The sequence below is a fragment of the Chlorocebus sabaeus genome, chromosome 20, assembly GCF_047675955.1.
Source record: "Chlorocebus sabaeus isolate Y175 chromosome 20, mChlSab1.0.hap1, whole genome shotgun sequence".
NCBI lineage: Eukaryota > Metazoa > Chordata > Mammalia > Primates > Cercopithecidae > Chlorocebus > Chlorocebus sabaeus.
In genome coordinates, this window is record NC_132923.1 from 1,794,791 (window position 1) to 1,822,132 (window position 27,342).

The 27,342-nt window shown below is 61.1% G+C and overlaps 15 non-coding genes across 15 annotated transcripts; 9 read left to right on the forward strand and 6 right to left on the reverse strand.

The window, feature by feature from the left end:
* Positions 1-3,344: 3,344 nt before the first annotated feature.
* On the reverse strand, positions 3,345-3,415 carry TRNAG-GCC (transfer RNA glycine (anticodon GCC)). Its single transcript has one exon. It is a non-coding gene; the product is annotated as a tRNA-Gly (tRNA).
* Positions 3,416-5,092: 1,677 nt separating this feature from the next.
* On the reverse strand, positions 5,093-5,175 carry TRNAL-CAG (transfer RNA leucine (anticodon CAG)). Its single transcript has one exon. It is a non-coding gene; the product is annotated as a tRNA-Leu (tRNA).
* A 596-nt stretch (positions 5,176-5,771) lies between these two features.
* On the forward strand, positions 5,772-5,843 carry TRNAD-GUC (transfer RNA aspartic acid (anticodon GUC)). Its single transcript has one exon. It is a non-coding gene; the product is annotated as a tRNA-Asp (tRNA).
* A 629-nt stretch (positions 5,844-6,472) lies between these two features.
* TRNAG-UCC (transfer RNA glycine (anticodon UCC)) lies at positions 6,473-6,544 on the forward strand. Its single transcript has one exon. It is a non-coding gene; the product is annotated as a tRNA-Gly (tRNA).
* A 288-nt stretch (positions 6,545-6,832) lies between these two features.
* On the forward strand, positions 6,833-6,904 carry TRNAE-CUC (transfer RNA glutamic acid (anticodon CUC)). Its single transcript has one exon. It is a non-coding gene; the product is annotated as a tRNA-Glu (tRNA).
* A 4,604-nt stretch (positions 6,905-11,508) lies between these two features.
* TRNAG-GCC (transfer RNA glycine (anticodon GCC)) lies at positions 11,509-11,579 on the reverse strand. Its single transcript has one exon. It is a non-coding gene; the product is annotated as a tRNA-Gly (tRNA).
* A 1,677-nt stretch (positions 11,580-13,256) lies between these two features.
* Positions 13,257-13,339, reverse strand: TRNAP-CGG (transfer RNA proline (anticodon CGG)). Its single transcript has one exon. It is a non-coding gene; the product is annotated as a tRNA-Leu (tRNA).
* Positions 13,340-13,935: 596 nt separating this feature from the next.
* Positions 13,936-14,007, forward strand: TRNAD-GUC (transfer RNA aspartic acid (anticodon GUC)). Its single transcript has one exon. It is a non-coding gene; the product is annotated as a tRNA-Asp (tRNA).
* A 629-nt stretch (positions 14,008-14,636) lies between these two features.
* Positions 14,637-14,708, forward strand: TRNAG-UCC (transfer RNA glycine (anticodon UCC)). Its single transcript has one exon. It is a non-coding gene; the product is annotated as a tRNA-Gly (tRNA).
* A 288-nt stretch (positions 14,709-14,996) lies between these two features.
* On the forward strand, positions 14,997-15,068 carry TRNAE-CUC (transfer RNA glutamic acid (anticodon CUC)). Its single transcript has one exon. It is a non-coding gene; the product is annotated as a tRNA-Glu (tRNA).
* Positions 15,069-19,673: 4,605 nt separating this feature from the next.
* On the reverse strand, positions 19,674-19,744 carry TRNAG-GCC (transfer RNA glycine (anticodon GCC)). The gene has a single exon. It is a non-coding gene; the product is annotated as a tRNA-Gly (tRNA).
* Positions 19,745-21,421: 1,677 nt separating this feature from the next.
* On the reverse strand, positions 21,422-21,504 carry TRNAL-CAG (transfer RNA leucine (anticodon CAG)). Its single transcript has one exon. It is a non-coding gene; the product is annotated as a tRNA-Leu (tRNA).
* Positions 21,505-22,100: 596 nt separating this feature from the next.
* TRNAD-GUC (transfer RNA aspartic acid (anticodon GUC)) lies at positions 22,101-22,172 on the forward strand. Its single transcript has one exon. It is a non-coding gene; the product is annotated as a tRNA-Asp (tRNA).
* Positions 22,173-22,801: 629 nt separating this feature from the next.
* Positions 22,802-22,873, forward strand: TRNAG-UCC (transfer RNA glycine (anticodon UCC)). The gene has a single exon. It is a non-coding gene; the product is annotated as a tRNA-Gly (tRNA).
* A 288-nt stretch (positions 22,874-23,161) lies between these two features.
* On the forward strand, positions 23,162-23,233 carry TRNAE-CUC (transfer RNA glutamic acid (anticodon CUC)). Its single transcript has one exon. It is a non-coding gene; the product is annotated as a tRNA-Glu (tRNA).
* Positions 23,234-27,342: the final 4,109 nt, after the last annotated feature.

Here is a 27,342-nt window from a genome sequence, read left to right on the forward strand (position 1 = left end):
CTTCCCCCTTCCTAAGACCCTCAAGCAAGTAAGAGGATTTTGGGACATGACAAGATTTTGCAGACTATGGATACCTGGGTATGGTGAGACAGCTCATCCCTGATAACACCTTACAAAAGAAACTCAGGTAGCTAAAACTCATTTCCTAACCTTGGAACCTGAAGTTCAAAAGGCCTTTAACCAGCAAAAACAAGCCATACTTAAGGCACCAGCCCTCAGCCTTCCCACAGGGAGGGCCTTCAATCTTTATACGTTAGAAAGGAAGGGAATGGCACTGGGAGTTTTAACTCAAGCCCAAAGATCAGCTCAACAACCAGTGGGCTACCTGAGTAAGAAACTTGATTTGGTAACTAAAGAATGGCCAGCACGTCTCCGAGCAGTAGCAGCAGTGGTCCTACTGGTACCAGAGGCTACCAAGTTACCCCTGGAAAATGACAAAACTCTTTATACCTCCACATAGTGTAGCAGGATTGCTGTCCTCTAGGGGAAACCTTTGGCTAACGGACAGACAGCTCTTTAAATATCAGGCTCTGCTGTAAGAAGGGCCTTCAATCCAGTTAAAAACTTGCTGTCACCTAAACCCAGCTGCTATCCATCCCTAGAAAACTGGGAAACCTAAAGATAACTGTGAACAAGTGGTACAGACCTCTGCAGCCAGGGAGGATCTCATGGAAACCCCCCTAGAAGATACAGACTGTACTTTCTTCAAGGATGGAAGTTCCTTTGTGGAGCAAGAACTCCATCAGGTAGGATATGCCTTAGGCACTCTAAATGAAGTTATTTAACGTGTGTCTTTCTCTCCAGGCACAAGCACACAACTAGCTAAACTGGTATTTCTTACAAGAGCACTAGAATTAAACAAGGGAAAGGTAGCTAACATTTAAACTGACTCCACCTATGCTTCCTTAGCTCTTAATGCACATGCTGCCATTTTGAAATAAACTCACTTTCTTAACACTAATGGCTGTACTTATTTGTCTTCCTGAGATAGGTTTCTAAGTATTCCCTTTTATCGACCTCCTCTCCAAATTCAGTTATATTCCCTTCTGGTTAAAAGTCGCCATCCTATCTGGGGTAAAATGCAATCTCATCGTGGTTTTGATTTACATTCCCTGACGACTGGACATACTGAGCATTTTCTTCATATACCCGTTAGCTGGCCATTACTATGTGTTTATTGCACAGATTCTAATAAGATTAGGTGGCATGCAAATGTGCCAGCAGTTGCCCGTTTGCGTGTGTGTCTGTGCCTATATTTGTGCAAGGCAGAGTGCCTGCATGTATGCAAGCTCCCACTTACAGTTGACAAGTTTAAGTTTCTTGCCTATTCTGGATGTGAAAATGAATCTTGAGAGGTCCCAAGAGTTAGACCAACCTTGCAACAGATGTTGAAGCACGGAGATACAGGAGCTCCTGGGGAAAAGCCAACAGCCAAGCAAACCAAAGCATGTGTGGAAAGTCAGGGTTCAAGATAGATTTCTAGGTGACATTTATTTCCCGTGTCTTCACCTACTCTATCTTATCTCCAAAGGGCAAGGAACATAAGGAGATGGCACCTATCTGCAACACCTATAATTGCTGTAGAATTTCTTCCCAGCCCCACCATAGAACAGCTCTCCAACCCTCTATTTATCCCTGCATTGATCTTGTTGTGGGGTTGATTTCCTCACTAAAAAGCAGAGCTCAGTTGACTTACTGCCAAAAAACTCTTTGGGGTCAAAGTGGATGTCCAACCAACTGCACAAACCTGTCACGTGTCATCATGGGATCCTGGCACAGTCGGATAACCTGCAGAGACCAGACCCTATCAGAGATAGAGATGTTTGCCACCCCCACAGGAGGCTGGCTTGCTCGTCAGCATGATGCAGGTGGATGTCAATGGGTGACAGTGACGAAGGAAGGTGCACATTCCCGTGGCTGGAGTCCACCCCAAACTGGGGCAAGGGGCTGACACCAAAGAAAGGACAGAAGCATGCCGCATGCTGGGAGGTGGGAGAAAGAGTCCAGGGTGTCCAGGGGATGCAAAGCCTGACTAGTAAGATCTGGGAGTGAGGCTGTCCAGCCAGAAGGAGGTTGGTCAGATGCCTAGTGCATGGGGGCATGTTCCGAGCTGGCTGTGCCAGCTACCTGTGCGATATGAGGGATGCCAGCTAGTTACACAACCTGAAGCAGGCTAGGACTGGGGGATGTGAATCGTGTGAGACAGGGGCATTGATGGTGAGAGGGAGAGCTGCCTGAGAGAGAGACATTGAGAGTGAGAGAAAGAGAGACAGAGACAGAGAGAGGTGTGTGTGTATGTGTGAGAGAGAGAGAGAAAGGGTGGGTGGGGGTGAGAAAAAGGCGGGGCAGGGAGGGCTGACCCTGAAGGCTGCACAGAACAGTACATTTACATCAGGTTGGTCTAGGCAGGAAGGAAGTCTGTGTGGTCAAAGGGGACCCCCACAGTGGACACTGGGATGCTACATGGGCCGGTGGTCAGAGCATGGAGTGGGGCTGGGGTGAGGTAGCGAGCAGCCCATGGTGGGGCAGACATCGTGACAGAGCGACTGGAGGCCACGTGCCACGTACCAAAGGGGTAGGGAATGCAAGTGGACCCCAGACATAAATAAGCCATCTTTAGGAGGCACATTCAGGTCTCAGGCATGTGCCAGGGGCTGAGATGAAAAGAGGTCCCAGGGAGGGACACAAAGCAGTATCCTCCACTAAAGAGGTGATCTGGAGTTAGGTAGGGAGATGAAACAGGGCAGTAATGCTGCGGGCAGAATGAGGGGAGTGTGGAGTAGCCAGAATATGGTGAATGTAGACGGTGCACGTGCCACGCGTATACTCCTGTGGTCGCGTAAAGGACTGTGTGACCCCTAGGAGAAAGAAATGAGTTACTCCCAGGACTGGCGACTTCCTTGCTACTGGAAGAGCATTTTCTGGATGTGGGGAACCAGCGAGGGGGAGAGAGAGAGACAAAGAGGTAGAGGTGGTGAAGGGTGAAGAGAAGAGGTGGGGCGAGTGGGTGCAAACCCGTGGTGCCTGGCGATATTCCTTGAAGTGAAATGCGTCGGGCAGAGGTGGTGGCAGGATAGTGAGGAGAAACAGGACCAGGAGGTTGCCAAGGGCTGGTGTCTGGCGTGCTTTCGTGTTTGGAGGGGTTGTTTTTACCAAGGAAGGGGGGAGGGGTCAGCCTCATCCGCAAGTCAGTGGAGAGAGGCACGGAAGAAAGGGCAGAGGGTCGTCGCGCGTGGGAGCGCAGCCGTTGCAGGACACGCTGGCGCGCCCCGAGTGTAAGGAGGCGGCAGAGGCGAGCGCAGCTCCATTTGGAGCAGCAGCAGCACCAAAATGGGAGGGCGTGCTGCATGGGCCGGGAATCGAACCCGGGCCTCCCGCGTGGCAGGCGAGAATTCTACCACTGAACCACCCATGCACCGATGGTAAATGCCAACGGAAGCTGGCACAGCGGAACTCGCCACCAGCCGCCGTTCACTGGTCACCGCCTGCCGTGGGCCTCCGTCCCATTGGGGCGTCCACGAGAGGCTGGCCCGACGGGGCGAGCAGAAGGAGAGGCTCCCGTCACGTCGAGGGACCTGGGGCGCGGCGCGGAGGGAGAGCGGAGGGAGAGAGGCCGACTCCTCCCGTCTTGCGCTTTCTCTGCCGCCCAGAGCCCAGAGACTGCCCGCCGGGGTCGCCAGGGGAAGGACCAGCCGTGGCCCGCGCCCGAATGCCCGTGCGGGCAGCTGAGCTGTGGCGGGCCTTGCTGAGCGCGGATCGCCGGCCCAGACCCAGAGTTTTTCTTTTGTGTTTGTTTTGTTTTCTTTGTTGTTGTTGTTGTCGTCGTCGTCGTTGTTGTTGTTGTTGTTGTTCCGGCCGGGCTGGCCATCTCGCTTGTGTCAGCTGCGGGTGGGTGTGGGGGTGGGTGTGTCAGCGTGTCAGCGAGCGGGCGCGGTGCTGGGGGACGGGTCTCGCAGCCGCCGCGTGCGGCTCAGAAACGCAGACCAAGTCCGTGGGCGCCTCGCTTCTGCGCTCTGACCCAGGCCACCGGCTCGCACTCGGGGTCCGGCCCCGATGGGCTGGTTGGGAGGCTGGAGCGCGAGAAAGGAGCGGAGGAGCGCTTTGGCAGAGCCGCAGCTGGCTGACCCGGGAGAAGGCGCGCTGGGTGTGGCTGGGACGGCCCAGGCCGCGGCTTCCCGCCTGGGGATGCGGTGTGGTGTGGCGCAGAGCTGTCCCGGCGGGGCCTGGCGTTTGTGGGCGCGTGACGGGGATCTAGGGCTTCCGCTCGTGATTCCTCGTTGGCTATCTTTCCAGGTACGGACTCGCCTGCCAGGCTGTGTGCAGGGATCCCTTTGCCACTGGCCGGCAGGCGTCCCGGCTGCAGGTGGGCCGGCAGGCAGGTGTTAGCGGGAAGGGAGCACAAGTAGCGAGGTGAGATCGGCGACCTGCCTAGGGCGTCGGGAGAGTGGAATGCGCAGGCGGGGTCCGAGGGGTCGGAGGAAAGGGCAGGATGTTGGATGGCGTGCCTCTGGTGGGAGAAGTGTGCGCGGCTCCAAGAGCGGGTCGCTCGCTCGCTGCTGTTGGGCGGTCAGAAGCTGGAGGGTGAAACCGAGCGGGCTGTGCACGCCGGAGGCCTCTGGGCAGCGCAGCGGCGATTCAAGGCGGTGGGCGCTGGGCGCTGGACGGAGGCCGGTGGGAGGAAGGCGGGAAAAGGAGGAATAGGGGCAGAGTCTGGGCTGCGTCTGTTTGGGCGAGTGAGGAGAAGGCGGGCGGGCGGAGGAGATAGGTAGGGAAGAGGGTGGAAGGTGGTCGCGGTCGCTCGCTGTGTGTGGGGCCAGGGAAGAGGGCGTGTGAGGTGGTGGGGAGTGCGTCTGTCCGAAGGGCAATTGGTGGAGGGTCGCGGGCGCTGGCGCATGGTCCTGGGCTGTTTCTGCGACGGCCGGCGGGTGGGCAGGAAGAAGGGACGTGCCCGAGAAGCGGCGGCGTTTTGGAGGCTTGCTTCAAGGGGGCCGGAGTTTGGAGAGTGGGCAAGGGCTCAAGGCAGGAACCGACCAAAGGTGCTCCAGGGTTGCGATGGGCGTTGCCCTCCGGCGGGCGGGCCAAAAGGTCGGGTTGTCAGGAGTGGGATTCGAACCCACGCCTCCAGGGGAGACTGCGACCTGAACGCAGCGCCTTAGACCGCTCGGCCATCCTGACGGCGCGCCGGGGCGCGTCGCCGCTCGCCTGGCTGGGACCCGGCGCCAACGGCGGCGCCCTTGGCCGGCGCCTGTCTGGGTTGGGTGCGCAACCGACGGACGGCGGGGGCGGAGCGGGCGCCCAGTGAACGGAGCCGGCCGGCGTTGGCGTGGACGCCCCCGCGTCCCCACCCCGGACCCAAACGGTCCGCGTCGGGCCGGGCGCCGCCGCCCGCCCCCGCGCCCGCGCCCGCGCCCGCGCCTCCGCTCGCGGAACCTCGCAGGGCGCGCGCCCACCACGTCCTAGGAGCAGCAGCCTGGCTGTTTCGCCCGCAGCCTCTTCCCGCCGGCGCGATCCCCGCGCTGGAGACGGCAGGCAGGGCGCAAGGGGAGGTTCCGCGCCGCTCCGGTACCTGTCGGGGTCCGGCTCCGGGTCCCAGTGGGACCGCAGGGTGCTTTGTTGGGTGTCGGGGTAGGCCGCGCCAACGGTGGCGGGTGGCGGGTGGCGGGTGGAGGGCGAGCACGCGCGGGGCCCCTGCGGTCGGGGGAGGGGATCAAGGCAGGGCTAGGCGTCCGCGGTCGGAGTGGGGTCTGGCGTCCCGGCGACCGTGGCCGTCGTCCTCGTTAGTATAGTGGTGAGTATCCCCGCCTGTCACGCGGGAGACCGGGGTTCGATTCCCCGACGGGGAGGCATCAGTCCTTTTAGGGCCGCCGCCTCGGACCCAGCCTGTGGGCCCTCCTTCTCCTTCCTCCGCCCTCCAGCTAGTCGCAGGGCGCCATCTCGGGCCTGACCTGCCTGGCCCCTTGGCCCCCTGGGCCCTCTGTGCCCTCTGGGCCCCTTTGGCCTCAGGGGCCCCCTTGGCCTCCTCCCTTTTCTTCTCGCCCGCCGCTTGATCGCCACAGCCGGGCGGCCTCCTCTGGCCCCCAGCGCGCCCAGCGAGCTGCCGGCCCAAAGTGGTTGTGGGAAGAGGCTTTGTGCCAGGGCACAGGGCCCGGCGGCGGCCTGTGGGAGGCGGTGGAGTTGAGGAACCTGTGGGCGCCGGCCGTGTGCCCGCCGGACACCTGGTGGAGAAGGACTCCCGCGGCCCGGGTCTGCGAGGGAGCGAGAGCGCCCCCAGACGCAGAACGGGGGCGGAACGGGGCAGCCGCGCTCGCCTTGCACCGGTGGGGCGCGGGCCGGCCTTTGGCGGGGCCGAGGCAGCGCGGAGCTGCGGGCGGGCAGGCGGACGGACGGGGCGTCGGGGCGCTGCTGCGCCGGGCGTGGGCGGCGCGCTCGTGGGAGCCCCGGGCCGGCGTGGCGGGGCTGCCCGCGCCGTGCGGCGTTGGTGGTATAGTGGTGAGCATAGCTGCCTTCCAAGCAGTTGACCCGGGTTCGATTCCCGGCCAACGCAGCGGGGCCGACCTTTTGCGGAGGTCCCGGGCGCGGAGCTCGTGTCGGAGCTTGGCTTGTGGCTGCGTGCGTGTGCGCCCGGGAAGGAGGGGCGCGGTGTTTGGAGGGTGTGCTGCGAACAGGGCCAGAGCTGCTGGTTGGGGCGGGCGGGTTGCCGCCGGCGTCTGGGGGGCTGGTTGCCGGTGTTTGTTTTAAAGGGAAGCAGGGGACAGGCGCCAAGGGAGCGCCCAATGCTGGGGCCACAGGCGCTGGGGCCAGGAGGCGCAGGCCGGGCCGTGAAGGCCGTCTCTCCCTGGTGGTCTAGTGGTTAGGATTCGGCGCTCTCACCGCCGCGGCCCGGGTTCGATTCCCGGTCAGGGAAGCCTTCCTTCTTTGGCTCTGCCTGCCAACTGCCAGGCCCCTTCACACCTCCCCTTTTGACCAACAGGCTCCCCTCGCTTCTCCGGCGCCCCAGTCACAACCTCCGGCGGCCTCCACGTGCGCCCCCACCTCCCCACCTGCCTCCACCCATCCGTCCTTTTGGCCTCGCTGGCGCCACCTTCGCAACATCAGCGTCACAGTTCCTCCTTGTCAGGTGCTCGCCTCCCTCCCACTCTTTCTCAGCGGCAAAGCCCACTGGCCAGGTCAGGCTTTCTCCTCCCATGGCCGCCAGGTGACCGCGGCCACTGCCGCCGCCGCCGCCGCCGCCGCTGCCGCCGCCCACCTCGCACCCTCGTCTGGCCACGGAATGGGCCAGGACTCTCGAGCAGAGCGACTTCCGCCAAGCCAAGCCGTGTGGCTGACGGGCCACTTCTCTCTCGGCTGCGGGGGATCTGCGCCCAGCGTTTGGGCCACCTGCCAGAGCCACTCATGCCAGCAAGCGCACTGGCTTTTCCAAGGCGTGCCAGACCCTTGGAGCGCGGGATCCGTGATTGGGCTCCATGGGTGTCAGCGGCTTTGGTAGAAATGGCAGCGGAACTTGAGGAGCCGAGACCACGGGCCATGGCGCTGGGGAGCCAGAGCTGTGACAATCGCCCTTGTAGCATGATTATGTTTTTCTTCATGCGGACATGATATTGATGGGATTCCTGTGACATGCGGTAATGCGTGTAGATGGCGTGGCGATCGATGATCAACTGAGGGGATGTAGGGCATCCATCCCGTGGGTATCTGTCATCTCCACCTGTTGGGAACACCTCAGGTGCTGTCTTCCAGCTCTTTGGAAACACACGCTAATACATCGTTGTGACCCCTAGTCGCCCCACTCTGCCATAGAACATTATTAGAACGTATTGCCTCCATCGAAACGCATGCTCGTACCCGTTTCGCCGACCTCTCTTCACCCCAGTCACCCACCCACCCTCTCCAGCCTCTGGTGTCTATCGTTCTGCTCTCTACCTCCACAGGGTGAACTTTCTGATTGTTCAATTCCCACGATTGGAATCAGAACCTGCCCTCCGTGTCTTTCTGTGCCCGGCTCATTTGAGGTTACATCGTGACCTCCAGTTTCTTTCACGTTGCTGCAGACGAGAGGATTTCCTTCCTTTTTATGGCCAAATCGTATTCCATGCTGTACGCATGCCACGTTTCCGTTAATCCATTTCCCGGCGGATGGACACTTAGGTTGAGTCGACGTTTCTGCAATTGTGAACAGTGCTGCAGTAAACATGGGGGTGCAGGTATCCCTCGGAAATTCAGATTTCCTGGTGCTTTGGTTAAACACCCCCCCTCCCCGCGGGATTGCCGGGCCCAGTGGTAGCTCTACCTTGAATTATCTGTGTGCGAGGGGTTGGGGGGAGGTGGCAGGGTAGGGTTGGGGTGGGGTTTTGTTTGTTTGTCAGTTTGCTGCGTTGTGTTTTCAGAAATCTCCATGCCGTTTTTCATGGCGGCTGTACTTATTCACCTTTCCGCCGACGGGGTCTGAGTCTTGCCTTTTGTCTACCTCGTCGCCAGGGTTGGTTATTTTCCCTCCGGCTTTAATGATAGCCATCCTACGCGGGGTAAGATGACAGCTCCTCGTGGTTTTCATTTGCATTTCCCCGACGATGGGTGACGGTGAGCATGTTCTTCATACACCTATCGGGGGAACCCGCCCCCGATATTTCAGCGTAGGTTCCTTCTATTTTCCGTAAGTGCCGGCCGGCTGAGAAATAAAGAGGGAGAGTACAAAGAGAGGAATTTGAGAGCTGGGCCGCCGGGGGTGACATCACATATCGGTAGGACCGTGATGCCCACCCGAGCCTCAAAACCAGCAAGTTTTTGTTAAGGGTTTCAAAAGGGGAGGGGGTGTACGAACGGGGAGTTGGTACAAAGATCACATGCTTCGAAGGGCAAAAAGCAGAGCAAAGATCACATGCTTCTGAGGGAACAGGGCAAAGGGCAAAAGCAGATTTATTGATAAGGGTCTGCGCTCAGCGGTGCACGTATTGTCTTGATAAACATCTCAAACAACAGAAAACGGGGTTGGAGAGCAGACAACCGGCCTGACCACAAACGCAGCAGGGCGCAGTTTTTCCCCGCCCTGATAAGCCTGAGGGTACTGCAGGAGACCAGGGCGTATCTCAGGCCTTATCTCGACCGCATAGGACAGACGTTCCCAGAGCGGCTGTTTATAGACCTTCCACCAGGAATGCATTCCCTTCCCAGAGTATTAATCTCAATATTCCTCGCTAGGAAAAGGATTTAGCGATATCTTCCCTACTTGCACGTCCGCTTATGGGCTCTCTGCAAGAAGAAAAATACGGCGCTTTTTGCCCGACCCCGCAGTCAGTCAGACCTTATGACTGTCTTCCCTTGTTCCCTAAAAATCGCTGTTATTCTATTCTTTCTCAAGGTGCACTGATTTCATATTGTTCAAACACACATGTTTTACAGTCAATTTGTACAGTTAACCCAATTATCACCGTGGTCCTGAGGTGACGTCCATCCTCAGCTTACGAAGATAACAGGATTCAGAGATTAAAGCAAAGACAGGCATAAGGAATTATAAAAGTATTATTTGGGAACCGATAAATGTCCATATAAAAATGAAATCTTCACAATTTATGTTCCTCTGCCCCAGCTCCAGCCGGCCCCTCCGTTCGGGGTCCCTGACTTCCCGCGACGTACACGCGCATGTGTGTACACGTGCTCCCACTCACTGTTGACAGGTTTGAGATTCTCGCCTATTCTGGATGTGAAAACGAATCTCGAGAGGTCCCGTTATTTGGACCAACCTGGCCACGGGCATTGAAGCGTGGAGGATGCAGGAGCTGGTGGGGAAAACCCAACAGCCAAGCTGACCAAAGCCGTGTGTGCGGGGTTGGGGTTCATGATAGACTTGTAGCCGAGGTTTGCTTCCCATTGCCTGACCTACGCTCTCGATCTTCTCTCCAAGTGTCAAGGAACGTGTGGGGATGGTACCTATCCCCAACGCCGAGATTCGCTGTGGAACTTTCTTCCCATCCCCTCCTTAGCACAGATGAGCCCAGTTCTCCAACCCTCTATTCAACCCGTATTGATCTTACTGTTTGGCTGATTCCCCGAGTCAATGGCAGAGGTCAGTCGACTTCTTGCCAATACTCTCTTTAGGGGCAAGGTAGAGGTCCAACCAACTGCACAAACCTGTCCCGTGTCATTCGTGGGATCTTGGCACAGTCGGATCACCTGCAGAGAGAGACCGGACCCTATCGGGGATGGAGAGGTTTGCCATCCCCACGGGAGGCTGGCTTGCTTGCCAGGGCGATGTGGGTGGATGTCAGTGGGTGACAGTGATGGACGAAGGTGTCCGTTCCCGTGGCTGGCGTCCACCCCAGCCCGGGGCAAGGGGCTGACACCAAGGAAAGGAGGGAAGCATGTCGTGTGCTGGGAGCTGGAAGAAGGAGTCCAGGGTGTCCAGGGGATGCACAGGACTGGCTGGCAAGGTCTGGGAGTGAGGCTGTCCAGTCAAACGGAGGTCGTGCAGAGGCCTGGGGCGTTAGGGCACCTCGCGGGCTGCCCATGCGGTCGGAGGGATCGCAGCTGGTGGCGGAGCTGGCATGTGTCTGAAGAGCCTGAAGGAGGCCAGGGCTGAGGGATATGAGTCGTGTGAGAGAGGGGCATTGACGGCGAGAGGGAGAGTTGGATGTGCGAGAGAGAGAGACAGAGAGATAGAGTCACAGAGAGAGAGAGAGAGAGAGAGCTGGAGACCCAGTGAGACAGAGAGAGAGAGGGAGTGAGAATGTGTGTGTGTGTCTGTGTGTGTGTGAGTGAAAAGGCGGTTGGGGTGAGAAAAAGACGGCGGAGGGAGGGCTGAGCCTGAAGGCTGGACGGAACAGTACGTTGTCAGCGGGTGGGTCTTGGAAGGAAGGAAGTCTGTGTGGTCAAAGGGGATCCCCGCCGGGGAGACTGGGATGCTGCTTGGGCTGGGCAGTCAGAATACGGAGTGGGGCTGGGGTGAGGTGACAAGCAGCCCAGGGTGGGGCAGACATCGTGACAGAGCGACTGGAGGCCACGTCCCACGTCCCGAAGGGGTAGGGAATGCAACTGGACCCCAGACATAAATCAGCCGTCTTCAGGATGGAAGGACAACCATGGCATCATTTTCTGGATGTGGGGAGCCAGCGAGGGGGAGAGAGAGAGACAAAGAGGTAGAGGTGGTGAAGGGTGAAGAGAAGAGGTGGGGCGAGTGGGTGCAAGCCCGTGGTGCCTGGCGATATTCCTTGAAGTGAAATGCGTCGGGCAGAGGTGGTGGCAGGATAGTGAGGAGAAACAGGACCAGGAGGTTGCCAAGGGCTGGTGTCTGGCGTGCTTTCGTGTTTGGAGGGGTTGTTTTTACCAAGGAAGGGGGGAGGGGTCAGCCTCATCCGCAAGTCAGTGGAGAGAGGCACGGAAGAAAGGGCAGAGGGTCGTCGCGCGTGGGAGCGCAGCCGTTGCAGGACACGCTGGCGCGCCCCGAGTGTAAGGAGGCGGCAGAGGCGAGCGCAGCTCCATTTGGAGCAGCAGCAGCACCAAAATGGGAGGGCGTGCTGCATGGGCCGGGAATCGAACCCGGGCCTCCCGCGTGGCAGGCGAGAATTCTACCACTGAACCACCCATGCACCGATGGTAAATGCCAACGGAAGCTGGCACAGCGGAACTCGCCACCAGCCGCCGTTCACTGGTCACCGCCTGCCGTGGGCCTCCGTCCCATTGGGGCGTCCACGAGAGGCTGGCCCGACGGGGCGAGCAGAAGGAGAGGCTCCCGTCACGTCGAGGGACCTGGGGCGCGGCGCGGAGGGAGAGCGGAGGGAGAGAGGCCGACTCCTCCCGTCTTGCGCTTTCTCTGCCGCCCAGAGCCCAGAGACTGCCCGCCGGGGTCGCCAGGGGAAGGACCAGCCGTGGCCCGCGCCCGAATGCCCGTGCGGGCAGCTGAGCTGTGGCGGGCCTTGCTGAGCGCGGATCGCCGGCCCAGACCCAGAGTTTTTCTTTTGTGTTTGTTTTGTTTTCTTTGTTGTTGTTGTTGTCGTCGTCGTCGTTGTTGTTGTTGTTGTTGTTCCGGCCGGGCTGGCCATCTCGCTTGTGTCAGCTGCGGGTGGGTGTGGGGGTGGGTGTGTCAGCGTGTCAGCGAGCGGGCGCGGTGCTGGGGGACGGGTCTCGCAGCCGCCGCGTGCGGCTCAGAAACGCAGACCAAGTCCGTGGGCGCCTCGCTTCTGCGCTCTGACCCAGGCCACCGGCTCGCACTCGGGGTCCGGCCCCGATGGGCTGGTTGGGAGGCTGGAGCGCGAGAAAGGAGCGGAGGAGCGCTTTGGCAGAGCCGCAGCTGGCTGACCCGGGAGAAGGCGCGCTGGGTGTGGCTGGGACGGCCCAGGCCGCGGCTTCCCGCCTGGGGATGCGGTGTGGTGTGGCGCAGAGCTGTCCCGGCGGGGCCTGGCGTTTGTGGGCGCGTGACGGGGATCTAGGGCTTCCGCTCGTGATTCCTCGTTGGCTATCTTTCCAGGTACGGACTCGCCTGCCAGGCTGTGTGCAGGGATCCCTTTGCCACTGGCCGGCAGGCGTCCCGGCTGCAGGTGGGCCGGCAGGCAGGTGTTAGCGGGAAGGGAGCACAAGTAGCGAGGTGAGATCGGCGACCTGCCTAGGGCGTCGGGAGAGTGGAATGCGCAGGCGGGGTCCGAGGGGTCGGAGGAAAGGGCAGGATGTTGGATGGCGTGCCTCTGGTGGGAGAAGTGTGCGCGGCTCCAAGAGCGGGTCGCTCGCTCGCTGCTGTTGGGCGGTCAGAAGCTGGAGGGTGAAACCGAGCGGGCTGTGCACGCCGGAGGCCTCTGGGCAGCGCAGCGGCGATTCAAGGCGGTGGGCGCTGGGCGCTGGACGGAGGCCGGTGGGAGGAAGGCGGGAAAAGGAGGAATAGGGGCAGAGTCTGGGCTGCGTCTGTTTGGGCGAGTGAGGAGAAGGCGGGCGGGCGGAGGAGATAGGTAGGGAAGAGGGTGGAAGGTGGTCGCGGTCGCTCGCTGTGTGTGGGGCCAGGGAAGAGGGCGTGTGAGGTGGTGGGGAGTGCGTCTGTCCGAAGGGCAATTGGTGGAGGGTCGCGGGCGCTGGCGCATGGTCCTGGGCTGTTTCTGCGACGGCCGGCGGGTGGGCAGGAAGAAGGGACGTGCCCGAGAAGCGGCGGCGTTTTGGAGGCTTGCTTCAAGGGGGCCGGAGTTTGGAGAGTGGGCAAGGGCTCAAGGCAGGAACCGACCAAAGGTGCTCCAGGGTTGCGATGGGCGTTGCCCTCCGGCGGGCGGGCCAAAAGGTCGGGTTGTCAGGAGTGGGATTCGAACCCACGCCTCCAGGGGAGACTGCGACCTGAACGCAGCGCCTTAGACCGCTCGGCCATCCTGACGGCGCGCCGGGGCGCGTCGCCGCTCGCCTGGCTGGGACCCGGCGCCAACGGCGGCGCCCTTGGCCGGCGCCTGTCTGGGTTGGGTGCGCAACCGACGGACGGCGGGGGCGGAGCGGGCGCCCAGTGAACGGAGCCGGCCGGCGTTGGCGTGGACGCCCCCGCGTCCCCACCCCGGACCCAAACGGTCCGCGTCGGGCCGGGCGCCGCCGCCCGCCCCCGCGCCCGCGCCCGCGCCCGCGCCTCCGCTCGCGGAACCTCGCAGGGCGCGCGCCCACCACGTCCTAGGAGCAGCAGCCTGGCTGTTTCGCCCGCAGCCTCTTCCCGCCGGCGCGATCCCCGCGCTGGAGACGGCAGGCAGGGCGCAAGGGGAGGTTCCGCGCCGCTCCGGTACCTGTCGGGGTCCGGCTCCGGGTCCCAGTGGGACCGCAGGGTGCTTTGTTGGGTGTCGGGGTAGGCCGCGCCAACGGTGGCGGGTGGCGGGTGGCGGGTGGAGGGCGAGCACGCGCGGGGCCCCTGCGGTCGGGGGAGGGGATCAAGGCAGGGCTAGGCGTCCGCGGTCGGAGTGGGGTCTGGCGTCCCGGCGACCGTGGCCGTCGTCCTCGTTAGTATAGTGGTGAGTATCCCCGCCTGTCACGCGGGAGACCGGGGTTCGATTCCCCGACGGGGAGGCATCAGTCCTTTTAGGGCCGCCGCCTCGGACCCAGCCTGTGGGCCCTCCTTCTCCTTCCTCCGCCCTCCAGCTAGTCGCAGGGCGCCATCTCGGGCCTGACCTGCCTGGCCCCTTGGCCCCCTGGGCCCTCTGTGCCCTCTGGGCCCCTTTGGCCTCAGGGGCCCCCTTGGCCTCCTCCCTTTTCTTCTCGCCCGCCGCTTGATCGCCACAGCCGGGCGGCCTCCTCTGGCCCCCAGCGCGCCCAGCGAGCTGCCGGCCCAAAGTGGTTGTGGGAAGAGGCTTTGTGCCAGGGCACAGGGCCCGGCGGCGGCCTGTGGGAGGCGGTGGAGTTGAGGAACCTGTGGGCGCCGGCCGTGTGCCCGCCGGACACCTGGTGGAGAAGGACTCCCGCGGCCCGGGTCTGCGAGGGAGCGAGAGCGCCCCCAGACGCAGAACGGGGGCGGAACGGGGCAGCCGCGCTCGCCTTGCACCGGTGGGGCGCGGGCCGGCCTTTGGCGGGGCCGAGGCAGCGCGGAGCTGCGGGCGGGCAGGCGGACGGACGGGGCGTCGGGGCGCTGCTGCGCCGGGCGTGGGCGGCGCGCTCGTGGGAGCCCCGGGCCGGCGTGGCGGGGCTGCCCGCGCCGTGCGGCGTTGGTGGTATAGTGGTGAGCATAGCTGCCTTCCAAGCAGTTGACCCGGGTTCGATTCCCGGCCAACGCAGCGGGGCCGACCTTTTGCGGAGGTCCCGGGCGCGGAGCTCGTGTCGGAGCTTGGCCTGTGGCTGCGTGCGTGTGCGCCCGGGAAGGAGGGGCGCGGTGTTTGGAGGGTGTGCTGCGAACAGGGCCAGAGCTGCTGGTTGGGGCGGGCGGGTTGCCGCCGGCGTCTGGGGGGCTGGTTGCCGGTGTTTGTTTTAAAGGGAAGCAGGGGACAGGCGCCAAGGGAGCGCCCAATGCTGGGGCCACAGGCGCTGGGGCCAGGAGGCGCAGGCCGGGCCGTGAAGGCCGTCTCTCCCTGGTGGTCTAGTGGTTAGGATTCGGCGCTCTCACCGCCGCGGCCCGGGTTCGATTCCCGGTCAGGGAAGCCTTCCTTCTTTGGCTCTGCCTGCCAACTGCCAGGCCCCTTCACACCTCCCCTTTTGACCAACAGGCTCCCCTCGCTTCTCCGGCGCCCCAGTCACAACCTCCGGCGGCCTCCACGTGCGCCCCCACCTCCCCACCTGCCTCCACCCATCCGTCCTTTTGGCCTCGCTGGCGCCACCTTCGCAACATCAGCGTCACAGTTCCTCCTTGTCAGGTGCTCGCCTCCCTCCCACTCTTTCTCAGCGGCAAAGCCCACTGGCCAGGTCAGGCTTTCTCCTCCCATGGCCGCCAGGTGACCGCGGCCACTGCCGCCGCCGCCGCCGCCGCCGCTGCCGCCGCCCACCTCGCACCCTCGTCTGGCCACGGAATGGGCCAGGACTCTCGAGCAGAGCGACTTCCGCCAAGCCAAGCCGTGTGGCTGACGGGCCACTTCTCTCTCGGCTGCGGGGGATCTGCGCCCAGCGTTTGGGCCACCTGCCAGAGCCACTCATGCCAGCAAGCGCACTGGCTTTTCCAAGGCGTGCCAGACCCTTGGAGCGCGGGATCCGTGATTGGGCTCCATGGGTGTCAGCGGCTTTGGTAGAAATGGCAGCGGAACTTGAGGAGCCGAGACCACGGGCCATGGCGCTGGGGAGCCAGAGCTGTGACAATCGCCCTTGTAGCATGATTATGTTTTTCTTCATGCGGACATGATATTGATGGGATTCCTGTGACATGCGGTAATGCGTGTAGATGGCGTGGCGATCGATGATCAACTGAGGGGATGTAGGGCATCCATCCCGTGGGTATCTGTCATCTCCACCTGTTGGGAACACCTCAGGTGCTGTCTTCCAGCTCTTTGGAAACACACGCTAATACATCGTTGTGACCCCTAGTCGCCCCACTCTGCCATAGAACATTATTAGAACGTATTGCCTCCATCGAAACGCATGCTCGTACCCGTTTCGCCGACCTCTCTTCACCCCAGTCACCCACCCACCCTCTCCAGCCTCTGGTGTCTATCGTTCTGCTCTCTACCTCCACAGGGTGAACTTTCTGATTGTTCAATTCCCACGATTGGAATCAGAACCTGCCCTCCGTGTCTTTCTGTGCCCGGCTCATTTGAGGTTACATCGTGACCTCCAGTTTCTTTCACGTTGCTGCAGACGAGAGGATTTCCTTCCTTTTTATGGCCAAATCGTATTCCATGCTGTACGCATGCCACGTTTCCGTTAATCCATTTCCCGGCGGATGGACACTTAGGTTGAGTCGACGTTTCTGCAATTGTGAACAGTGCTGCAGTAAACATGGGGGTGCAGGTATCCCTCGGAAATTCAGATTTCCTGGTGCTTTGGTTAAACACCCCCCCCCCCCCGCGGGATTGCCGGGCCCAGTGGTAGCTCTACCTTGAATTATCTGTGTGCGAGGGGTTGGGGGGAGGTGGCAGGGTAGGGTTGGGGTGGGGTTTTGTTTGTTTGTCAGTTTGCTGCGTTGTGTTTTCAGAAATCTCCATGCCGTTTTTCATGGCGGCTGTACTTATTCACCTTTCCGCCGACGGGGTCTGAGTCTTGCCTTTTGTCTACCTCGTCGCCAGGGTTGGTTATTTTCCCTCCGGCTTTAATGATAGCCATCCTACGCGGGGTAAGATGACAGCTCCTCGTGGTTTTCATTTGCATTTCCCCGACGATGGGTGACGGTGAGCATGTTCTTCATACACCTATCGGGGGAACCCGCCCCCGATATTTCAGCGTAGGTTCCTTCTATTTTCCGTAAGTGCCGGCCGGCTGAGAAATAAAGAGGGAGAGTACAAAGAGAGGAATTTGAGAGCTGGGCCGCCGGGGGTGACATCACATATCGGTAGGACCGTGATGCCCACCCGAGCCTCAAAACCAGCAAGTTTTTGTTAAGGGTTTCAAAAGGGGAGGGGGTGTACGAACGGGGAGTTGGTACAAAGATCACATGCTTCGAAGGGCAAAAAGCAGAGCAAAGATCACATGCTTCTGAGGGAACAGGGCAAAGGGCAAAAGCAGATTTATTGATAAGGGTCTGCGCTCAGCGGTGCACGTATTGTCTTGATAAACATCTCAAACAACAGAAAACGGGGTTGGAGAGCAGACAACCGGCCTGACCACAAACGCAGCAGGGCGCAGTTTTTCCCCGCCCTGATAAGCCTGAGGGTACTGCAGGAGACCAGGGCGTATCTCAGGCCTTATCTCGACCGCATAGGACAGACGTTCCCAGAGCGGCTGTTTATAGACCTTCCACCAGGAATGCATTCCCTTCCCAGAGTATTAATCTCAATATTCCTCGCTAGGAAAAGGATTTAGCGATATCTTCCCTACTTGCACGTCCGCTTATGGGCTCTCTGCAAGAAGAAAAATACGGCGCTTTTTGCCCGACCCCGCAGTCAGTCAGACCTTATGACTGTCTTCCCTTGTTCCCTAAAAATCGCTGTTATTCTATTCTTTCTCAAGGTGCACTGATTTCATATTGTTCAAACACACATGTTTTACAGTCAATTTGTACAGTTAACCCAATTATCACCGTGGTCCTGAGGTGACGTCCATCCTCAGCTTACGAAGATAACAGGATTCAGAGATTAAAGCAAAGACAGGCATAAGGAATTATAAAAGTATTATTTGGGAACCGATAAATGTCCATATAAAAATGAAATCTTCACAATTTATGTTCCTCTGCCCCAGCTCCAGCCGGCCCCTCCGTTCGGGGTCCCTGACTTCCCGCGACGTACACGCGCATGTGTGTACACGTGCTCCCACTCACTGTTGACAGGTTTGAGATTCTCGCCTATTCTGGATGTGAAAACGAATCTCGAGAGGTCCCGTTATTTGGACCAACCTGGCCACGGGCATTGAAGCGTGGAGGATGCAGGAGCTGGTGGGGAAAACCCAACAGCCAAGCTGACCAAAGCCGTGTGTGCGGGGTTGGGGTTCATGATAGACTTGTAGCCGAGGTTTGCTTCCCATTGCCTGACCTACGCTCTCGATCTTCTCTCCAAGTGTCAAGGAACGTGTGGGGATGGTACCTATCCCCAACGCCGAGATTCGCTGTGGAACTTTCTTCCCATCCCCTCCTTAGCACAGATGAGCCCAGTTCTCCAACCCTCTATTCAACCCGTATTGATCTTACTGTTTGGCTGATTCCCCGAGTCAATGGCAGAGGTCAGTCGACTTCTTGCCAATACTCTCTTTAGGGGCAAGGTAGAGGTCCAACCAACTGCACAAACCTGTCCCGTGTCATTCGTGGGATCTTGGCACAGTCGGATCACCTGCAGAGAGAGACCGGACCCTATCGGGGATGGAGAGGTTTGCCATCCCCACGGGAGGCTGGCTTGCTTGCCAGGGCGATGTGGGTGGATGTCAGTGGGTGACAGTGATGGACGAAGGTGTCCGTTCCCGTGGCTGGCGTCCACCCCAGCCCGGGGCAAGGGGCTGACACCAAGGAAAGGAGGGAAGCATGTCGTGTGCTGGGAGCTGGAAGAAGGAGTCCAGGGTGTCCAGGGGATGCACAGGACTGGCTGGCAAGGTCTGGGAGTGAGGCTGTCCAGTCAAACGGAGGTCGTGCAGAGGCCTGGGGCGTTAGGGCACCTCGCGGGCTGCCCATGCGGTCGGAGGGATCGCAGCTGGTGGCGGAGCTGGCATGTGTCTGAAGAGCCTGAAGGAGGCCAGGGCTGAGGGATATGAGTCGTGTGAGAGAGGGGCATTGACGGCGAGAGGGAGAGTTGGATGTGCGAGAGAGAGAGACAGAGAGATAGAGTCACAGAGAGAGAGAGAGAGAGAGAGCTGGAGACCCAGTGAGACAGAGAGAGAGAGGGAGTGAGAATGTGTGTGTGTGTCTGTGTGTGTGTGAGTGAAAAGGCGGTTGGGGTGAGAAAAAGACGGCGGAGGGAGGGCTGAGCCTGAAGGCTGGACGGAACAGTACGTTGTCAGCGGGTGGGTCTTGGAAGGAAGGAAGTCTGTGTGGTCAAAGGGGATCCCCGCCGGGGAGACTGGGATGCTGCTTGGGCTGGGCAGTCAGAATACGGAGTGGGGCTGGGGTGAGGTGACAAGCAGCCCAGGGTGGGGCAGACATCGTGACAGAGCGACTGGAGGCCACGTCCCACGTCCCGAAGGGGTAGGGAATGCAACTGGACCCCAGACATAAATCAGCCGTCTTCAGGATGGAAGGACAACCATGGCATCATTTTCTGGATGTGGGGAGCCAGCGAGGGGGAGAGAGAGAGACAAAGAGGTAGAGGTGGTGAAGGGTGAAGAGAAGAGGTGGGGCGAGTGGGTGCAAGCCCGTGGTGCCTGGCGATATTCCTTGAAGTGAAATGCGTCGGGCAGAGGTGGTGGCAGGATAGTGAGGAGAAACAGGACCAGGAGGTTGCCAAGGGCTGGTGTCTGGCGTGCTTTCGTGTTTGGAGGGGTTGTTTTTACCAAGGAAGGGGGGAGGGGTCAGCCTCATCCGCAAGTCAGTGGAGAGAGGCACGGAAGAAAGGGCAGAGGGTCGTCGCGCGTGGGAGCGCAGCCGTTGCAGGACACGCTGGCGCGCCCCGAGTGTAAGGAGGCGGCAGAGGCGAGCGCAGCTCCATTTGGAGCAGCAGCAGCACCAAAATGGGAGGGCGTGCTGCATGGGCCGGGAATCGAACCCGGGCCTCCCGCGTGGCAGGCGAGAATTCTACCACTGAACCACCCATGCACCGATGGTAAATGCCAACGGAAGCTGGCACAGCGGAACTCGCCACCAGCCGCCGTTCACTGGTCACCGCCTGCCGTGGGCCTCCGTCCCATTGGGGCGTCCACGAGAGGCTGGCCCGACGGGGCGAGCAGAAGGAGAGGCTCCCGTCACGTCGAGGGACCTGGGGCGCGGCGCGGAGGGAGAGCGGAGGGAGAGAGGCCGACTCCTCCCGTCTTGCGCTTTCTCTGCCGCCCAGAGCCCAGAGACTGCCCGCCGGGGTCGCCAGGGGAAGGACCAGCCGTGGCCCGCGCCCGAATGCCCGTGCGGGCAGCTGAGCTGTGGCGGGCCTTGCTGAGCGCGGATCGCCGGCCCAGACCCAGAGTTTTTCTTTTGTGTTTGTTTTGTTTTCTTTGTTGTTGTTGTTGTCGTCGTCGTCGTTGTTGTTGTTGTTGTTGTTCCGGCCGGGCTGGCCATCTCGCTTGTGTCAGCTGCGGGTGGGTGTGGGGGTGGGTGTGTCAGCGTGTCAGCGAGCGGGCGCGGTGCTGGGGGACGGGTCTCGCAGCCGCCGCGTGCGGCTCAGAAACGCAGACCAAGTCCGTGGGCGCCTCGCTTCTGCGCTCTGACCCAGGCCACCGGCTCGCACTCGGGGTCCGGCCCCGATGGGCTGGTTGGGAGGCTGGAGCGCGAGAAAGGAGCGGAGGAGCGCTTTGGCAGAGCCGCAGCTGGCTGACCCGGGAGAAGGCGCGCTGGGTGTGGCTGGGACGGCCCAGGCCGCGGCTTCCCGCCTGGGGATGCGGTGTGGTGTGGCGCAGAGCTGTCCCGGCGGGGCCTGGCGTTTGTGGGCGCGTGACGGGGATCTAGGGCTTCCGCTCGTGATTCCTCGTTGGCTATCTTTCCAGGTACGGACTCGCCTGCCAGGCTGTGTGCAGGGATCCCGCTGCCACTGGCCGGCAGGCGTCCCGGCTGCAGGTGGGCCGGCAGGCAGGTGTTAGCGGGAAGGGAGCACAAGTAGCGAGGTGAGATCGGCGACCTGCCTAGGGCGTCGGGAGAGTGGAATGCGCAGGCGGGGTCCGAGGGGTCGGAGGAAAGGGCAGGATGTTGGATGGCGTGCCTCTGGTGGGAGAAGTGTGCGCGGCTCCAAGAGCGGGTCGCTCGCTCGCTGCTGTTGGGCGGTCAGAAGCTGGAGGGTGAAACCGAGCGGGCTGTGCACGCCGGAGGCCTCTGGGCAGCGCAGCGGCGATTCAAGGCGGTGGGCGCTGGGCGCTGGACGGAGGCCGGTGGGAGGAAGGCGGGAAAAGGAGGAATAGGGGCAGAGTCTGGGCTGCGTCTGTTTGGGCGAGTGAGGAGAAGGCGGGCGGGCGGAGGAGATAGGTAGGGAAGAGGGTGGAAGGTGGTCGCGGTCGCTCGCTGTGTGTGGGGCCAGGGAAGAGGGCGTGTGAGGTGGTGGGGAGTGCGTCTGTCCGAAGGGCAATTGGTGGAGGGTCGCGGGCGCTGGCGCATGGTCCTGGGCTGTTTCTGCGACGGCCGGCGGGTGGGCAGGAAGAAGGGACGTGCCCGAGAAGCGGCGGCGTTTTGGAGGCTTGCTTCAAGGGGGCCGGAGTTTGGAGAGTGGGCAAGGGCTCAAGGCAGGAACCGACCAAAGGTGCTCCAGGGTTGCGATGGGCGTTGCCCTCCGGCGGGCGGGCCAAAAGGTCGGGTTGTCAGGAGTGGGATTCGAACCCACGCCTCCAGGGGAGACTGCGACCTGAACGCAGCGCCTTAGACCGCTCGGCCATCCTGACGGCGCGCCGGGGCGCGTCGCCGCTCGCCTGGCTGGGACCCGGCGCCAACGGCGGCGCCCTTGGCCGGCGCCTGTCTGGGTTGGGTGCGCAACCGACGGACGGCGGGGGCGGAGCGGGCGCCCAGTGAACGGAGCCGGCCGGCGTTGGCGTGGACGCCCCCGCGTCCCCACCCCGGACCCAAACGGTCCGCGTCGGGCCGGGCGCCGCCGCCCGCCCCCGCGCCCGCGCCCGCGCCCGCGCCTCCGCTCGCGGAACCTCGCAGGGCGCGCGCCCACCACGTCCTAGGAGCAGCAGCCTGGCTGTTTCGCCCGCAGCCTCTTCCCGCCGGCGCGATCCCCGCGCTGGAGACGGCAGGCAGGGCGCAAGGGGAGGTTCCGCGCCGCTCCGGTACCTGTCGGGGTCCGGCTCCGGGTCCCAGTGGGACCGCAGGGTGCTTTGTTGGGTGTCGGGGTAGGCCGCGCCAACGGTGGCGGGTGGCGGGTGGCGGGTGGAGGGCGAGCACGCGCGGGGCCCCTGCGGTCGGGGGAGGGGATCAAGGCAGGGCTAGGCGTCCGCGGTCGGAGTGGGGTCTGGCGTCCCGGCGACCGTGGCCGTCGTCCTCGTTAGTATAGTGGTGAGTATCCCCGCCTGTCACGCGGGAGACCGGGGTTCGATTCCCCGACGGGGAGGCATCAGTCCTTTTAGGGCCGCCGCCTCGGACCCAGCCTGTGGGCCCTCCTTCTCCTTCCTCCGCCCTCCAGCTAGTCGCAGGGCGCCATCTCGGGCCTGACCTGCCTGGCCCCTTGGCCCCCTGGGCCCTCTGTGCCCTCTGGGCCCCTTTGGCCTCAGGGGCCCCCTTGGCCTCCTCCCTTTTCTTCTCGCCCGCCGCTTGATCGCCACAGCCGGGCGGCCTCCTCTGGCCCCCAGCGCGCCCAGCGAGCTGCCGGCCCAAAGTGGTTGTGGGAAGAGGCTTTGTGCCAGGGCACAGGGCCCGGCGGCGGCCTGTGGGAGGCGGTGGAGTTGAGGAACCTGTGGGCGCCGGCCGTGTGCCCGCCGGACACCTGGTGGAGAAGGACTCCCGCGGCCCGGGTCTGCGAGGGAGCGAGAGCGCCCCCAGACGCAGAACGGGGGCGGAACGGGGCAGCCGCGCTCGCCTTGCACCGGTGGGGCGCGGGCCGGCCTTTGGCGGGGCCGAGGCAGCGCGGAGCTGCGGGCGGGCAGGCGGACGGACGGGGCGTCGGGGCGCTGCTGCGCCGGGCGTGGGCGGCGCGCTCGTGGGAGCCCCGGGCCGGCGTGGCGGGGCTGCCCGCGCCGTGCGGCGTTGGTGGTATAGTGGTGAGCATAGCTGCCTTCCAAGCAGTTGACCCGGGTTCGATTCCCGGCCAACGCAGCGGGGCCGACCTTTTGCGGAGGTCCCGGGCGCGGAGCTCGTGTCGGAGCTTGGCCTGTGGCTGCGTGCGTGTGCGCCCGGGAAGGAGGGGCGCGGTGTTTGGAGGGTGTGCTGCGAACAGGGCCAGAGCTGCTGGTTGGGGCGGGCGGGTTGCCGCCGGCGTCTGGGGGGCTGGTTGCCGGTGTTTGTTTTAAAGGGAAGCAGGGGACAGGCGCCAAGGGAGCGCCCAATGCTGGGGCCACAGGCGCTGGGGCCAGGAGGCGCAGGCCGGGCCGTGAAGGCCGTCTCTCCCTGGTGGTCTAGTGGTTAGGATTCGGCGCTCTCACCGCCGCGGCCCGGGTTCGATTCCCGGTCAGGGAAGCCTTCCTTCTTTGGCTCTGCCTGCCAACTGCCAGGCCCCTTCACACCTCCCCTTTTGACCAACAGGCTCCCCTCGCTTCTCCGGCGCCCCAGTCACAACCTCCGGCGGCCTCCACGTGCGCCCCCACCTCCCCACCTGCCTCCACCCATCCGTCCTTTTGGCCTCGCTGGCGCCACCTTCGCAACATCAGCGTCACAGTTCCTCCTTGTCAGGTGCTCGCCTCCCTCCCACTCTTTCTCAGCGGCAAAGCCCACTGGCCAGGTCAGGCTTTCTCCTCCCATGGCCGCCAGGTGACCGCGGCCACTGCCGCCGCCGCCGCCGCCGCCGCTGCCGCCGCCCACCTCGCACCCTCGTCTGGCCACGGAATGGGCCAGGACTCTCGAGCAGAGCGACTTCCGCCAAGCCAAGCCGTGTGGCTGACGGGCCACTTCTCTCTCGGCTGCGGGGGATCTGCGCCCAGCGTTTGGGCCACCTGCCAGAGCCACTCATGCCAGCAAGCGCACTGGCTTTTCCAAGGCGTGCCAGACCCTTGGAGCGCGGGATCCGTGATTGGGCTCCATGGGTGTCAGCGGCTTTGGTAGAAATGGCAGCGGAACTTGAGGAGCCGAGACCACGGGCCATGGCGCTGGGGAGCCAGAGCTGTGACAATCGCCCTTGTAGCATGATTATGTTTTTCTTCATGCGGACATGATATTGATGGGATTCCTGTGACATGCGGTAATGCGTGTAGATGGCGTGGCGATCGATGATCAACTGAGGGGATGTAGGGCATCCATCCCGTGGGTATCTGTCATCTCCACCTGTTGGGAACACCTCAGGTGCTGTCTTCCAGCTCTTTGGAAACACACGCTAATACATCGTTGTGACCCCTAGTCGCCCCACTCTGCCATAGAACATTATTAGAACGTATTGCCTCCATCGAAACGCATGCTCGTACCCGTTTCGCCGACCTCTCTTCACCCCAGTCACCCACCCACCCTCTCCAGCCTCTGGTGTCTATCGTTCTGCTCTCTACCTCCACAGGGTGAACTTTCTGATTGTTCAATTCCCACGATTGGAATCAGAACCTGCCCTCCGTGTCTTTCTGTGCCCGGCTCATTTGAGGTTACATCGTGACCTCCAGTTTCTTTCACGTTGCTGCAGACGAGAGGATTTCCTTCCTTTTTATGGCCAAATCGTATTCCATGCTGTACGCATGCCACGTTTCCGTTAATCCATTTCCCGGCGGATGGACACTTAGGTTGAGTCGACGTTTCTGCAATTGTGAACAGTGCTGCAGTAAACATGGGGGTGCAGGTATCCCTCGGAAATTCAGATTTCCTGGTGCTTTGGTTAAACACCCCCCCCCCCCCCGCGGGATTGCCGGGCCCAGTGGTAGCTCTACCTTGAATTATCTGTGTGCGAGGGGTTGGGGGGAGGTGGCAGGGTAGGGTTGGGGTGGGGTTTTGTTTGTTTGTCAGTTTGCTGCGTTGTGTTTTCAGAAATCTCCATGCCGTTTTTCATGGCGGCTGTACTTATTCACCTTTCCGCCGACGGGGTCTGAGTCTTGCCTTTTGTCTACCTCGTCGCCAGGGTTGGTTATTTTCCCTCCGGCTTTAATGATAGCCATCCTACGCGGGGTAAGATGACAGCTCCTCGTGGTTTTCATTTGCATTTCCCCGACGATGGGTGACGGTGAGCATGTTCTTCATACACCTATCGGGGGAACCCGCCCCCGATATTTCAGCGTAGGTTCCTTCTATTTTCCGTAAGTGCCGGCCGGCTGAGAAATAAAGAGGGAGAGTACAAAGAGAGGAATTTGAGAGCTGGGCCGCCGGGGGTGACATCACATATCGGTAGGACCGTGATGCCCACCCGAGCCTCAAAACCAGCAAGTTTTTGTTAAGGGTTTCAAAAGGGGAGGGGGTGTACGAACGGGGAGTTGGTACAAAGATCACATGCTTCGAAGGGCAAAAAGCAGAGCAAAGATCACATGCTTCTGAGGGAACAGGGCAAAGGGCAAAAGCAGATTTATTGATAAGGGTCTGCGCTCAGCGGTGCACGTATTGTCTTGATAAACATCTCAAACAACAGAAAACGGGGTTGGAGAGCAGACAACCGGCCTGACCACAAACGCAGCAGGGCGCAGTTTTTCCCCGCCCTGATAAGCCTGAGGGTACTGCAGGAGACCAGGGCGTATCTCAGGCCTTATCTCGACCGCATAGGACAGACGTTCCCAGAGCGGCTGTTTATAGACCTTCCACCAGGAATGCATTCCCTTCCCAGAGTATTAATCTCAATATTCCTCGCTAGGAAAAGGATTTAGCGATATCTTCCCTACTTGCACGTCCGCTTATGGGCTCTCTGCAAGAAGAAAAATACGGCGCTTTTTGCCCGACCCCGCAGTCAGTCAGACCTTATGACTGTCTTCCCTTGTTCCCTAAAAATCGCTGTTATTCTATTCTTTCTCAAGGTGCACTGATTTCATATTGTTCAAACACACATGTTTTACAGTCAATTTGTACAGTTAACCCAATTATCACCGTGGTCCTGAGGTGACGTCCATCCTCAGCTTACGAAGATAACAGGATTCAGAGATTAAAGCAAAGACAGGCATAAGGAATTATAAAAGTATTATTTGGGAACCGATAAATGTCCATATAAAAATGAAATCTTCACAATTTATGTTCCTCTGCCCCAGCTCCAGCCGGCCCCTCCGTTCGGGGTCCCTGACTTCCCGCGACGTACACGCGCATGTGTGTACACGTGCTCCCACTCACTGTTGACAGGTTTGAGATTCTCGCCTATTCTGGATGTGAAAACGAATCTCGAGAGGTCCCGTTATTTGGACCAACCTGGCCACGGGCATTGAAGCGTGGAGGATGCAGGAGCTGGTGGGGAAAACCCAACAGCCAAGCTGACCAAAGCCGTGTGTGCGGGGTTGGGGTTCATGATAGACTTGTAGCCGAGGTTTGCTTCCCATTGCCTGACCTACGCTCTCGATCTTCTCTCCAAGTGTCAAGGAACGTGTGGGGATGGTACCTATCCCCAACGCCGAGATTCGCTGTGGAACTTTCTTCCCATCCCCTCCTTAGCACAGATGAGCCCAGTTCTCCAACCCTCTATTCAACCCGTATTGATCTTACTGTTTGGCTGATTCCCCGAGTCAATGGCAGAGGTCAGTCGACTTCTTGCCAATACTCTCTTTAGGGGCAAGGTAGAGGTCCAACCAACTGCACAAACCTGTCCCGTGTCATTCGTGGGATCTTGGCACAGTCGGATCACCTGCAGAGAGAGACCGGACCCTATCGGGGATGGAGAGGTTTGCCATCCCCACGGGAGGCTGGCTTGCTTGCCAGGACGATGTGGGTGGATGTCAGTGGGTGACAGTGATGGACGAAGGTGTCCGTTCCCGTGGCTGGCGTCCACCCCAGCCCGGGGCAAGGGGCTGACACCAAGGAAAGGAGGGAAGCATGTCGTGTGCTGGGAGCTGGAAGAAGGAGTCCAGGGTGTCCAGGGGATGCACAGGACTGGCTGGCAAGGTCTGGGAGTGAGGCTGTCCAGTCAAACGGAGGTCGTGCAGAGGCCTGGGGCGTTAGGGCACCTCGCGGGCTGCCCATGCGGTCGGAGGGATCGCAGCTGGTGGCGGAGCTGGCATGTGTCTGAAGAGCCTGAAGGAGGCCAGGGCTGAGGGATATGAGTCGTGTGAGAGAGGGGCATTGACGGCGAGAGGGAGAGTTGGATGTGCGAGAGAGAGAGACAGAGAGATAGAGTCACAGAGAGAGAGAGAGAGAGAGAGCTGGAGACCCAGTGAGACAGAGAGAGAGAGGGAGTGAGAATGTGTGTGTGTGTCTGTGTGTGTGTGTCTGTGTGTGTGTGAGTGAAAAGGCGGTTGGGGTGAGAAAAAGACGGCGGAGGGAGGGCTGAGCCTGAAGGCTGGACGGAACAGTACGTTGTCAGCGGGTGGGTCTTGGAAGGAAGGAAGTCTGTGTGGTCAAAGGGGTCCCCGCCGGGGAGACTGGGATGCTGCTTGGGCTGGGCAGTCAGAATTACGGAGTGGGGCTGGCGGTGAGGTGACAAGCAGCCCAGGGTGGGGCAGACATCGTGACAGAGCGACTGGAGGCCATGT